The sequence below is a fragment of the Cricetulus griseus genome, chromosome 8 (assembly GCF_003668045.3).
Source record: "Cricetulus griseus strain 17A/GY chromosome 8, alternate assembly CriGri-PICRH-1.0, whole genome shotgun sequence".
NCBI classification, from domain to species: Eukaryota; Metazoa; Chordata; class Mammalia; order Rodentia; family Cricetidae; genus Cricetulus; species Cricetulus griseus.
The window spans coordinates 14,182,565-14,196,862 of NC_048601.1; the positions used below are offsets into that span (position 1 = coordinate 14,182,565).

At 40.3% G+C, this 14,298-nt stretch overlaps 1 protein-coding gene across 1 annotated transcript in view; it reads left to right on the plus strand.

Annotated features, from left to right (window-relative positions):
- The window catches only part of Dusp16 (dual specificity phosphatase 16), a 79,836-nt gene that overhangs the window by 25,975 nt on the left and 39,563 nt on the right, over positions 1-14,298 (plus strand). The gene's annotated exons all lie outside the window — the stretch shown is intronic.

Genomic DNA, 14,298 nt, shown 5'->3' on the forward strand with positions numbered 1-14,298 from the left:
TCCTATTCTGGCATTTTCTAAATCATAAGCTATACTCACAGTGGCGTCTTTATGTTGTTAGTGAAGTAATCTTAGATTTTAGTTGATCACTCAGTTCTTCAATTTACAGATTATACTAATACAGGCTTGGGAGTATTCAGTGCCATATTCTGTATGGCCTCTGGACATTTTGGTGAAGTTGAAATTAGGAACAAGGTCTCTTGAGTCCTGTCTAATTTTTTTCCTTTAAAAAACAATACATCATGAAATCTCATTTTTATTTATTTTTTCTAAACTCCTAGGATTAATTTTGGTTGGAAACTGCAAAGAAACTGAGCTTGCCTGAGTTGTGGGTGCTTGGCATAGAAACTTAGAGAGGAAAGAGAAGTAAGTGTGTGTGTGTGTGTGTGTGTGTGTGTGTGTGTGTGTGTGTGTTTTAACAGTTTTATAGCTCCTGCTTTCACTGAGTGGAACTGAGCAAGGGGCCAGTAGTTACCCCTGGGCCTGGCTGACATCCCATTTTTGAGGCCCCAGAATTATTTTTAGCCCCAGGGCCTTGGAAGCAGGTGCGATCTGTGCTTGAAGGCCATGCCTGGATTGTGTTGGAGCCTTGTACTTGTCTACTTAGGAGCTGACAATAGTGCCGCTTTACTTTGCCAGAAGAGTTGGCACCTTTTTGGTGATTTTTGTGATTTGTTTAAACAGGTTTGTTTTGAAAACTTTTAACAATCGAAATACATTTTAGGAGTATTAGTACTTTATTAACTAACAAAAATATCAGTATAAGTCCCTTGGATATAGAAGGACTCTTTTTGTATTAAAAAGTATACCCCAACTGATTTTTAAATTCAGGCTTTTAGTCATTTAACCTTTAATTTTCTGGGCAGCAGAGCTATAACTCAGTGCTGTAGAAAGTGTGTTTACATTCATAAGATTCAGTCACCAGTAAACGGGGACACACACACACACACACACTAAAATTTAGTTTTCATATTTTTCTCAAACATTATTTAAAAGAGTGTGTGTGTGTGTGTGTGTGTGTGTGTGTGTGTGTGTGTGTGTGTGTTAGTATGTGTTATCTGTAGGTCCTTGAGCATGCTAGGCAAATGCTCTACCCTACAGTAAGATAAGAATTCTTTACAAGTTCTTTTTTGAAGCAACAGTTAGGCTTCACCCCTTGAGGGCTAACATCAATTTTCATATTTTCATATATTGTATTAGTTCATCTTCTAATCTGCTCACTCACCAACACTTTTTTTTTAAAGTCCTGCTGAGAAATATAGCAAGGTGTGTGTGTGTGTGGGGGGAGTCATTTGCAAATGCTTTCCTTTAAAAAAAAAAAAAAATCAGGCAAGTTCATGTGTATCTCAGAATGGCCTCAAACTCCCTTTGTAGCCAGGGATGACTTTTGAGTACCTCATTTTCCTGCCTCTGCCTCCCAAGTGCTGGACTCAAAGGCATGTACCACCATACTGCATTCCTTTGCTTGCTCCAGGGCTACCGACACTCTGGAAATTAAATCATGACCTTTCTGCCATTAGACTGCTTCCACATTATCCGAGTTTACCCTGTCTTAGCACTTGGTAATTTAGCTTTTCTTTCAGCAAAGTACGCCCTGTCTTTCTCATAGTGGCTTTTGTTATGTTGGTGACTTGACCGAAGGTATTACATACAGATAGAGGTTCTGAAGTTACTGTTACCAACCCCTTGTTATCTGATCCATCCTTTGACAAGAAGAACATCTTGAAAACACTTTTATTTTAATGAAAAGATTTTTAAATACTTTCTTGTATAGATTTTTTTATATGTTTATCCTGCATAGTATGTCTGTCACTTTTTACTCCATTCCTTGCCAAAAAAACAAAAACAAAACAAAAAACCCTCAAGACTCTCTTACTATATAAATATTTGTGTTCCTAGAAGCAGTATACCGTGTGAACGTTGTAATCTTTCCTGCTACAATTTATCTCTTGGCTAAGACACACTAATTTAGGAGCTATAGCCCCTTCCTTTGCAATATTAGAGGAAGAAAGTGTTTTTAGTGTGTGTGGACTCACCTACACACATACTTGTATATATTTCACACTGAAGTGAAAATCTCTGTTGCCTGTAAATGTGTCATTTCCAGTAAATATAGCCAAAGTTCTAAAGAAAGATTGAATATCTGCCACATTTTTTTTTATTAGAATTTTCCTAATTCAGGGTTATTTTGGTCAGTGTCTTCATTATTTTCAACCAAGCTTTTGGCATAGAGCTGCAGTCTTCCAGGTATCCTTGTAGCTTGCTTTCTTACCTCCTTCATAATTTTATTTCTGTGATGCCTTTGGAGGAAGGCCTCCAACTGGTTGGTTTGAGCCTCCTCTAGCATCTCTTCCCTCTTAACTCTGCTTTATTTTTTTTTCTCCATAGCACTTTCACTACCACAACATATTTTATTTTGTCCTATAATTTGCATTTAACTGCCCCCCCCCCCCAGGGTTCTTCTGTAGTTTCTAAGTTAGTGTGTTATTGGGAGATAGTAGAGCCATTAGGAGGTAAGATCTTGGGAAAAAATTTAGGTCACAAGGGGAATGCCTTCAAAAGGGATTGTGAGTCCCCAGCTTCGTTTTTGTATGCAAGTTCGCTGTCTGAGAAATTTGCCTGACCTCACATTCTTGGCCCTTGCTATCTGGTATGTCCACAAGAAAGTACCCAGAGCAGTGGATCTGCTCAATTTTGTCCAGGACTTTGCAGAACTCTGAACCAAATAGCTTTTTTAGGGACTGGGGAAATGGTACAGTCAGTAAGCCACTTGCCATGCAAACAGGAGGACCTGAGTTCAAAACTTGGCACCCATGTAAAATGCTGGGTATGAGAGACCTTGGAACACACAGCTCTAAATGGGATGTCTCTATCAAATCCCTCCCCACAGAGCTTAGGGCACACCTGCCCCTCCCCCCACCTAGCAGCAGAGGAGTTGAAAAGAGTATAGGAGCCAGAGGGGATGGGGGATACCAAGGAAACAAGACCCTGGAAATCAACATGAGCAAAGTCCGTATGAACTCCCAGAGACGGAAGTAGCGTGCACAGGGCCTGCACAGCTCTGCAGCAGGTCCTCTGCATATGTATTATAGCGTCCAGGTTAGTGTTTTTATGGGGTTCCTGAGTATGTGAGTGTGAGACAGGGTTTCTTTGTGTAGCCTTGGTTGTCCTGGAATTAGCTCTGTAGACCAGGCTGGCCGTGAACTCACAGAGATCCGCTTGCCTGTGCCTCCCACGTGCTGGGGTTAAAGGCGGCGCCGCCGCTGCCTGGCTGGCTCTCTGAATTGAGCCTTCTTTGGGCCCTTCCTCCTCCTGATTTGTCTTGTCCAACTTCAATGTGATCATTTTTGTTTTATCTTACTTTTTTTTTGTTTTTAAAAAAATGAATGAGTGGATGAAAACCTAGACACTGGGGTAAAGTTTAACAACTGAACTGTCATACCTGCTGGGAGTTTTCTCCAATAGAGCGACACTGGGTGTATCAGCCTCATGTTCAGGCGTAGTTAACCAACGTATAGTGGGCTTCACATCTGTGTGTGTGTGTGTGTGTGTGTGTGTGTGTGTGTGCACGTGTGCACTCGAGTGCTCAAGCACACAACACTTTTATTTGGTTACAGTTTCATGGGGCGGGTGTGGTTTTTTTGGGGGGGGTTGTTATATTGGGCTTTTGCTTCTTGAGAACTTAAAATTGGGTGGGTAGGGAGGGGGAGAGTATCTGTAAAGATCTGGGGGAGGGGAAGAATATGATCAAAATATATTTAAACTTAAAGATTGTTTTAAATAATAAAAATGTTGGGTATGATGGTGTAGGGAAAGCTGTAGCCACGCCTTCTTAGGGGCTGGCTACAGGAGTACCTGAGGGCTTGTGAGGGTGTGGTCAGAGTGAGTAGGGGGTCTGCGTTTTCGGTTTTGGTTTCTCTTTGCTTCTTGCTGTACAGACTACCACCGGCTGGCTGGTTCGCTCTGTAAGTAAGGCTTTTCCCTATTAAATACCCTTATATTTCTACCTGATTCCGTATTGGTAATTTCCTACTATATGATGGCACTTACAATTCCAGCTCTGGGAAGGCAAAGACAGGAAGAACTCTGGGGTTTGTAAGCCCTGGGTTGCAGTGAAAGCCCCTGTCACAGAAAGCAAAGTGAATGGCATCTGATGAATGGCACCTAAAGTTGACCCTTGGCACATGAAGCATATGCATGCATATGAACACACAATATTTTATTTTAATAACTTAATAGTTTCAGTTTTGTTTTTGTTTTGTTTTTTTGAGATAGGGTTTCTCTATATAGCAGCTCAGTCTGTCCAAGAAGTCACTCTGTAGACCAGACTGGCCTCGAACTCCAGAGATCCACCTGCCTCTACCTCCCAAGTGCTGGGTCAGATCAAAGGCATTCACCACCACTGCCCAACAGATTTTCTTAGAGTAATGGTAAAATGAGTAATTCAGTATCCCAGTACTAAATTCTAAAAGAGCAAGAATTTTTATTTGCATAATTTATAACTAGGCAATACACTTACAATTGTAATTTATGATGACTACTTATCATTTATTGCTGTATTTTCACAGTAGTGTCTGGCACATTTTAGCTGTCCAGTAATTACTAACTGACTTATTTACAGCAGGTCTGGGAGATGCTAAAGAGTACCAGGATACATATATCAGTCTCACTTGACCCTGACTTGTAAATCTCTCTTCTCACTACTAGCTTACCTTTATCATGAGAAGCCTTCAAAAACACTTTCTGTACTCCCAGATTAAACCGTCCTGTACATCTCCTCTTGCCAGGTGGTGCCCCGAGGGATCCTTGCATGCCTACTCCCAGATGACCATCCCATTCCAGGCTCCTCTTCCAGGGAACAGGACCCTTAGTTTTCTGTCAGGGTACTGGGCAGAAACATGAGCTGTGGATCAGTTTGGGAGTAGTGGGTGCAGGAGTATGGGTAATGGAGGAAAGGGGAAGGTTGTGGAGGACAGAGGGTCAGGGCTCATGTGGATCAGGGATGACACAGGTCATTTTCACAAACAGGAAACAGTTCTAAGAAGAAAGACATAAGCGCTTGCTGAGCCAGTACCGAGAGTATGCGGCTCCTGGCTAGCAGGAACTCTGAGGCTTCTCAGAGATCTAGCCTATGCTTTGGGAGAGTTAATCTTTGAAAGCTAGTTGCTGTTCTGCCTTCATCTTTGGTTCTCCGGAAACATGTCAGCATCCTGAACTTGATGAACACTTTCAACAGTGACAGGCTTGGCTTTACCATGCTGTTGTCTCCATGTCTAATACTAGTTAGTTGTCTAAGTAGATTTGCTTCAAGCAGTCTATTCTGTTACTATCACTTGTCAGTAGTTATGTCTTCGGGTTTGGGGTAAGAAAATGAGGACAAAACGTGTTAAGTTCAAGGCTGTTTTGGTTTATTTTAATTGAACATATTTGCTAACATCAGATCTTTGAATTTCTATCCCTTTTGTTTTGTTTTTACAGTTTTATGCTGACTGTGCTAGGGATTGATCCCGGGCCTCACTCTGCTATTAAACCACACCCTTGGCCATTTCTTAGTTCCCTGACCCCTAGACAATCGCTTTAATCCCTGTAGAACTACAACAGTCAAAACCCCGAGGTGTTCTTGCTTCCAGGCAGCAAGTCTAGTCCTCCCTATAGATTTGTACAGTTTCCTGTTGCTAACATCCATTTAGAAGTCTGTTTTATTTTGTAGTCTGTTTGCCGATTTTTATTGGGGAAGGGGTGTTGCATGAATAATAAAAACCCAGAGACAGATATTGGAGCTAAAGCTCAAGATCAGAAAAGCAAAGTGGCCAGCTACTAACTCTTACATCTACCTCACACTAAAAGTGTGATCCTGTCTCCATAAATCCTCGGATTGAATCTGGCTTCATCTGTCTCCACCAAACCTCAGACTGTCTAGACTGCTGCTGTCTCCCCCGGCCTTATACTCCTCTCTAGTGCTGGGATTAAAGGCATGTCATCTCGAGTGCTGGGATCAAAGGTGTGAGCTCTGTTTCTCTTGTATACTGATTCACTCTTGTGTAGCCCGGGGTGGCCTTGAACTCACAGAGATCCATCTGCCTCTGTCTCCCCAGTGCTGGGATTAAAGGTGTGACCACCACTGCCTGTCCTCTATGACTGACTAATGGCTTAGGTGTGTGGCTATGTAGTGGCTTAGTGTGTGTGGCTCACTAGTGGCTTAGCTTTGCACTCTGATCTTCAGACAAGCTTTATTAGATCATAAACAAAATATCACATTTCCCCCTTTTTGTCTAAAAAAAGGCCTTAACTAATATAAGAAAAACTATATGCAATAAGCACAACTATATATAATATATACAGGCAACAAGTACATCAACAATGTCTAGTCCTTTTGCATTTGACAAGTTCAGAGAAAATATTCCTTATCTATCTGTAGTAGCATCTTGTTCAGTCAGGGGACTTGGGGTGGTGGCCACACCTTAGGGCGTGGCTTCAGGTGTGCAGATGTGACCCTTATAAGGAAGAGGAGGGGCTGGCTCTTGTTCTCTTGGGTTGTATTTGGAGCATCCTGAAGGGCAGAGAGTGCCTTCAGGAGCAAGAAGACCTTGGTGGTCATTTACCATCACTGTGTGAGTGCTCCCCAAATAAATACCTGTTAATACTGTGTCTGCATATTTGTGGACTCCTTTAAATCCTACCTCAGTGAGTCCAAAAGGTTGTACTTAATTCGCTTTCTATTCTAATTTGCATTATCAGTTATCTTTAAATGTCTCTCAACCTTTTATACTTTACACCTCTTTAGTGAGTTTCTTTTCTGAGTCTGGTAAACAAGGAAAATTATAACTATCTAATCAACTCCCTCAGATACCTGAGAAGGAAATAATGTTAACTGAGTAAGCAGGAAGTTCGAGAAATTAACTTCCAAAGCCGATCTTTAGTTGGTGTTATCATATACCTGGTGAAGTTGTTGTGGGGCCCTGTCCTCCTTTTGGAGACTTCAACATGCCATTAGGCGTGTTCATGGGTCACTGCAAAAAACTGATAGAGACTCAAACCCAAAATCATCTACAGGAAGGTAAATGAAATCTTTTTCTAGAATTAGTACTCTATATGACCATTAACATCAGGACAAAAAGTTTAAAATACATATATATTAATATTATAAATTTTGAGATATTTATGTCTGAAGAAAAACTGTTAAGAGTCATTATAAAACCAAAGAACTATGAGATTAGTCACAATAAAATAGTCCCTAAATTTTTGTTTTTCTTGTGTCCCATATCAGGTGGCTCTTCTGACATGAGATAGAGATTTTGGATTTTACTTTAACAAGCATGCTTGGGTTTAGAGAAGGAGAGAGCCACACTCCAACTCAAAGCCAGCTTTAATCTTTAATTGACTGGGATTACAAAAGACCATTTGCATTATAAATCTGTACAGAACAGTAGAAACAATCATTTGGGAAGACTTACGAAATTTTATCCTGCTGTAAATGTGATATACCAATAGGCCATTTTACTCTTTTTCTTGGGACTTTTTTTTTCTGGATGATTTTGTCCTTTTTCTTCAGATGTCTCATTTGTCCAGTGATCTTCAGATTCCTTAGCTGGATGCTTTTATTCTCCTGAAAAGACCAAAACAAAACCCTTCCCCAACTCTAATTTTGGAGAGGTTCTCTTTTGGCAAGTTATATCTGATCAAATGAAAAGCATTTATTAATTTTATAGGTTAGTTTAGATTAAATGGCCATTCTGCTTGATGAATTATTATCTCTTCTAATTAAGAGGTCTCACTTGTTCAAATGGAATCATTAACAATTTTGATTGCATACATAACTTTTCTTCTCCGATGGAAACAAAAGGAAAAACCCTTCCCCAACATAACACATGTCCTGGTTTCTATTCTGAGATCAACACATCTTTAAAGTATACCAGCTGATTTAATTCTGTAATTTTTTCTATTATCCAATGTCTCTCTGAAGCAGTTGTTCCTTTCTCATTAGCATTCAGAAAATTCAAAATTAGAGCATTATGCAATCTGTTTCTGTTTTTTTTTTACCCTTTTTGTTTATTTAGCATATCCTTTAGAGTTTAGTTATCTTTTTTATAACTGCCTACCCTGTAGGATTTTGTGGTAAGCTGTAATATGCTTTATATTATAATAAGCAAAAAACTGTTTCATTTTCTTAGATACATATTATGCTGGAGCATTGTCTGTCTTTATTTGTGTAGGTATACCCATGATGGCCATGACTTCTAGCAAATCCAAATCAGCCTTTTCAGAACCCAAAATAGTTGCCCATTGAAAACCTGAATAAGTATCAATGGTGTGGTGTATATATTTTAATTTTTCCAAATTCTACAAAATGGAAAACATCCACCTGCCAGATTTTATTCCTTTGAATACCTTTTGGGTTGCTTCCTGCAGGTAGTGGCATTTGGTTATATAAAGAACAAGTAGGACATTTCCTTATAATTTCCTTGGCATGTTGCCATGTGTTGGAAAAGTCTTTTTTTAAACCTTTGTTATTGACCTGATGTTTTTTCTGAAATTCTGAGGCCTCCAGCACATTTCCAATCAATTGATGAATTTCTGCATTACCTCGTGCTAGAGGAGGACCTGGCAGACCCATATGGGATCTGATGTGTGTACATGGGGTGATTCCTAGTCCTGATTATTTCTTGTAACTGAATAAATGATAAGGTCAATTCTTTATCATTTGGTACAAATCCAGCAGTTCCAGGATGTGAGACAACTCTTTCTGCATATTGCGAATCAGTAACTAAGTTGAGAGGTTCCATATGATCCACTGACACCATGAGAGTGGCATATAATTCTGACTTAATTATAAGGACTTAGATCCACTTAACTTAAATTTGTAACCTGACTTTCCTGATTTATTTGCATTAATATACAATGTAGGGGCTCCAGTTATCGGTGTTTCCTGTGCAATGCAAGGAAGAATCCAGTTAGTAGTTAGTTAGTTCTCTCTCTCTCTCTCTCCCTCTCTCTCTCTCTCTCTCTTGCATTTCAATAACTTTATTGAAAGTAAGGTCTATTCCTTAGTTTAAAACATAATGGTAGTTGGTTATCTTCTGTCCACTCAAAATCAACAGTGTTTCCAAATTGAAGCATATTAGCCTTTAGGAAGAACTGAAACGTTATCCATAAAACATGGTTTACAAAGGTTAAGGATAAAATACTCTGGTTCTTTTATTTATTTTTCAGTGGTCAGTATCCATTACATGTTAAAATGGTTACAGCCACTCTGGGTGGATGCAGGCTGCACACTGCACTGAGGAGCAACCTACAGTTTTTAACAGTGTAGATTTACATTCAAGGCCAGCATTGAGAATCTGAACACAACCTTGGTGGTCTTATGAAGTGCCTCCTTACCTCCCTTAAGACACAGCAGACGTGTTAGAAATTATTCTCTTTCTTTTAAAACAAAATGCATTAGAAGCAGTGGCAGTTTTGTAAAAACTGTAGTAAAAAACTTATGGAGTGCTTTATCAAGCCTGAATTAAGTTTAATGCAATAAAAAGTTTTCAGGGTGATAATTCATCCAGTTATTAATATGTTTTCTCAAATGGTACTAGATTGAAACAGCAATTCTGTAGAAGTTTTCTTTTATTATGGATGAAAACCACCTATTCCCTAGAAGAAATATTAAAGGTAACAAAGTTTCAAAACTTGTAAGATCTGCTTTATATGAAACACCCACCAGTTTAAGTGAAATTCTCATATAGCAATAAAAAAATCCCACCTCTAAATTAGCAATTATTTGGTTATGGGTGCCAAGAAACCATTTTATTGCTTAAATTACCCCTTATAATACCTTAAAAGTGCATTTGTGAAATGTTGGTTTTCATGTAAACCTCATAATTTAAATTTTGACATTTAAATTAAGTAGTTTACCATTTTCAATACCACCTAAGTATATATTGATCCAATCTAGGAAGTTAGATCAATGTTAAAATGAAGGTTCACAGTTTTATTTCACATTTATGTGTTTAGCCTTGATTTGAATGTTTCATGGGTGAATTCAGATCTAATCGTAGCTCTTGCAAGCCTGGAGTCAGGAGTTTTCCCAGCACTGAGACCATTCTGCTAATGTGGTGATGTGCTGAGGTTTCATAGCTTAAATCCTGTACCATGGGAAACTCATGGTCAGAGTGGCAGAGAAAGACTTCAGGAACAGTTTTTTTGCTACTGCAATCCTACTGCCTAAGCAAAAGGCACAGACCCGGTTTAGCAGAGATCTGCCTACGCACTGCAAGCTGCTAACGGTGACCTGAAGCCATCTAAGATGCACAATCACATATTTATCGCAGGGATGGGGAGGGTGAGAGGCTCATGCACGCCAGAGAAGAGCGTGTGGGAGTTTGCGCTCTCCGTCCGTCGTGTGGGTCCTCGGGAATGAAGTCAGGTGGTTAGACTTGGGGGCAAGTACCTTACCTGCTGAACCATCTCCCCAGCAACATTTACTTGGGGGGGGGGAGTTATTTTCTTATTTTATTTTGCTGTTTTTGAGTCAGGGTTTCCTGTTATGTAGGTCTCTGGCTGTCCTGGAACTCACTGTATAGACCAGGCTGGCCTTGAACTCACAAAGGTCCACCTGCACCACAACGCCTGGCAACATTTAGTTTTGCTATGATTAAGAAATTTAGATGGCAAAATGGCTTCAGTCTTCACAACCCTCATGTAATGGGAGGAGAGCGTCAACTCCTAGTTGACCTCTGACCTCCACATGTTGACTGTGGCATACTTGTGCCCATATTCACATATATATCACACATGCCACGAACAGAGAGACAGGAGGAGAAAATTAAAGTTAGTTGGATGGTTTTGCAAATAACGAACTGTTTGCTTGCCATTTAAAATCCCTCTTTAAGCAAAAACGTTTGAAAATAAAACCATCATAAATATGCCTCTGATCTAGGGTATTGGCATTCTTGAAAATGAACAGCAATTGAAGAGAAATTTTAAAGTATTTTATTTATCATTATTTTTGAGACAAGGTCTCATGTAGCCCAAGTTGGCCTCAAGTTCTCTGTATTATCAAGGATGACCTTGAACTCCGGATTCTCTTGTCTGCAATTCTCAAGTGCTAGAATTACTGGTGTGCAGCACCACATCTAGCTTATGGAATACTAAGGATTGAACCGGGGCCTCATGCTTGATAAACAGGTACGCTGTGCACTGAGATACACCCCAGCCTGCAGGGTAGAAGCAGACATTGGGTATTTAATTAAAATTTTCTATTTGTAAAGAAGTGAGGTTCAGGCCATTGGAACCTCACCCTGCACAACCTTTTGTCAGGGTCCTGCCACATAATCAAGTTAGGACTACAGAAAATCAGATTTGGGGTATAAAGGGACAAGAGGACTCTAAGTGGCTTCGGCACAGTACTGAATGTGTACAAATTTACTCCACTCTGATCTCTTTGCTTAAGTTGTAGCCTGTATTAGAGTGACTGAGCAGAGAAAGATCCCTTCTTGGTTGGGACAAGAGTCTTTCTGTATCTGCAGCAGCCAACTCAGGTCCTTTCACGCCTGGTCGAGCTGTCTGCTGAAGGGCAGCAGAGAGAGCTGGTCGCGCTGTCTGCTGAAGGGCAGCAGAGAGAGCGTTTTCTGATTCAGCTTGTGCATGTTTGCTATCTTCCCCTCCTTTTGTCGTGATCTCCTAACCCAGATCACCGATGTTTCTCGTCCCAATTTTATCATTGAGAGGAGCCAACCACACTCAGAGACTCAGTGCTGTGGGTGGAATCAGCTTGCTCTTGTTCTCAGGTTTCTGCTTTCGATGCCATCTGGGTTCCTTGTGCACAAGTCGCACCATTCTCCCCAGTGCGGTTCCACTGTGGGAGCAGGTGCTGAGAGAACACTGGGTAACCCCGTAGCAGAGGGTCTGGTCTGAAAGTCAGGCGTTCTCAGTGTAGGGCCTTTCATTGCCATGATCGTGTCTCGGAGCACGCAGAACTTTATCCAATGCTGTGGACATGTTGGGTGCTTTGCAAAAGTTTGTTGATTGTCTTGCTCTAGTTTCTTCTAGAACTTAGAGGTGATTCTTATTCCTCACTGACATAAAAGTATATTGAAAATCAATACAGTGTAATGAAACTTGGTGCTTAGAAGACAAGACCTGGACATATAATAAATGTGGGATTTGTAAAATAAGATTTCTCAGGTGCCTCTATATCGGGCCCTGTGAGAAAGGTGGTAGCTGGACTTTTATAGGAGAGGGAATTACTTATGTTTTCATCCACTCAGTGATGCCTTTTTTTTCTTTTAAAGAAAATATTTATGTTTTGACTGCATGCATGTCTGTGCACCATGTATGTGCCTGTTGCATGAGAAGGCATTGGATCTCCTGTATTGGAGTTAAAGATGGTTGGTGGAAATTGAACCTTATTTCTCTGTGAGAGCTGCTGGAGTTCTTAACTGCTGAGCCATATCTCTAGCCTAAGTGATGTCTTTTTGATTCCAGATACTAGTGAGCTTTGCTCACCAGTGCTGCCTCCCACATCTGAGACAGAGGATCTAACTATGTAGCCCAGACTGGCCTGGCATTCGGAAGTCCTCCTTTTCAGCCCCTTGATCCTAGCAGGAAAGACAGGCACTGTCATGCCCAGCTTCACTGGTGTTTTCTTCTTGAGTGCATTCCTCCCCCTCCTTCTCCTCTTCCTCCTCCTCCCCTCTCTCTGTTTGACCCATGGTCACTTTTATTTATGAATTTTAGATAAATTAGGTAGTTTTGTCCTCAGAACAAATATTTGTGAGGAGATCCTCACTTCTGCATCTGTCTTTTGTAGAAGCTACATAACCAGTAAATTCCAGGCCACTTCTCTTTATAGCCTGGTCTCTTTTCTCCATGCCCTAGGCTTGAAATTTAAGCTTAAAACGATAGAATATGACCTTAAGAAGATTGAAATCTCTACCACCTTGTTCTGAAATCAAGCAATCAAATATTTATTTATAATCTTAATTCATTTTCTAACAAGAAAGGTTTTACTTACTATGAAAGTTAAATTGAGCACCGTATCTACAAGCAGAGTGGAAGTACAAGCCATTTCCACCAAATGTACATCTCTAGAAGTTGAATGCCAGTAGCAAACTTCTCATTTTAGTCAGAGAATGTTTCACGTCAGGAAAATGGAACAAGATAGATACAAATCTAAGAATGCCAAAGGCTAGGACCCAACACAAATTTTGGACACTAAACTCCAATTAGTGTTACGTAGGAAATGGTTCCTTCAAGAGTTTGATGAGATGGGGGAAGCATTTTAAGGGCTCTGCACACTATCTTCAAATTCCGGGTTAAAGGGTTCTGTTAGTTATGGTTTCTTTTGCTGTGAAGAGACATCATGACCATGACAACTCTTATAAAGGAGAACATTCTCAGGAGAATCCCTAACTTCTAGCCTTAGAAAGGACATGCCTGTGTGGTTTGAAGAAAATGATCTTCTAGGAGGTGTGTCACTGTGGGGTGGACTTTGAGGTCTCCCATGCTCCAGCTACACCCAGTGTGGCACACAGTTGCTTCTGCTGCCTGTAGATGAAGATTTCGAACTCCCAGCTCCTTCTCCAGGATCATGTCTGCCTACATGATGCGGTATCCTATCATGACGATAATGGACCAAATCTCTGAAACTGTAAGCAAGTCCCAGTTAAATGTTCTCCTTTATAAGAGTTGCCATGGTCATGATGGCAGGTCAAGGACCTTGAGGTGGAGATACGGGCTTGGGAAGGAGATAGGCCAGGGTCATGACTGTGAAATCACCTGCTGTGTAGCTGTGCACATCACAGGCCCTGTGTAGCTCTTAAAAGGTAACTGAAGTGTGCTTAAAAGATAACTGAACTGTGTGGAGCCTTGTTTTCCTGACCTTTCTCAAGGGGCTACTGTTTGCACCTGTGTACTCATCACAGTAATTTTTAAGCCAGGAGAAAAGTGTTTTGTTTTTTTCCTCTCCTAATAATATGGACTTGCTAACCCAATTCTTTGCTATTGTTCTGTGTACTGTTTTCAGGAATAAGTAAATAAAATGGAAGAAAACCATTTGGAATAGTAACACTTTGAGCTACCTTTTCTAGCCTTTTAACTTCATACAAACCATTTAGTTTGGGATCTCAGGTGATTATAATTATGAATGCTAAGTTTTGTTTTCTTGAAGTTTTTATATTGTAAGCTTAAAACTGAATTAATAGTATACCCGGTTTCTCCCTCTTCAAGCTGTGTCTACTTGATCTTTTTTGTTTGTTCAAATGACACAGTGCATTAAGTATGGAATTAGATTAATGAAGTAAATATTATGAA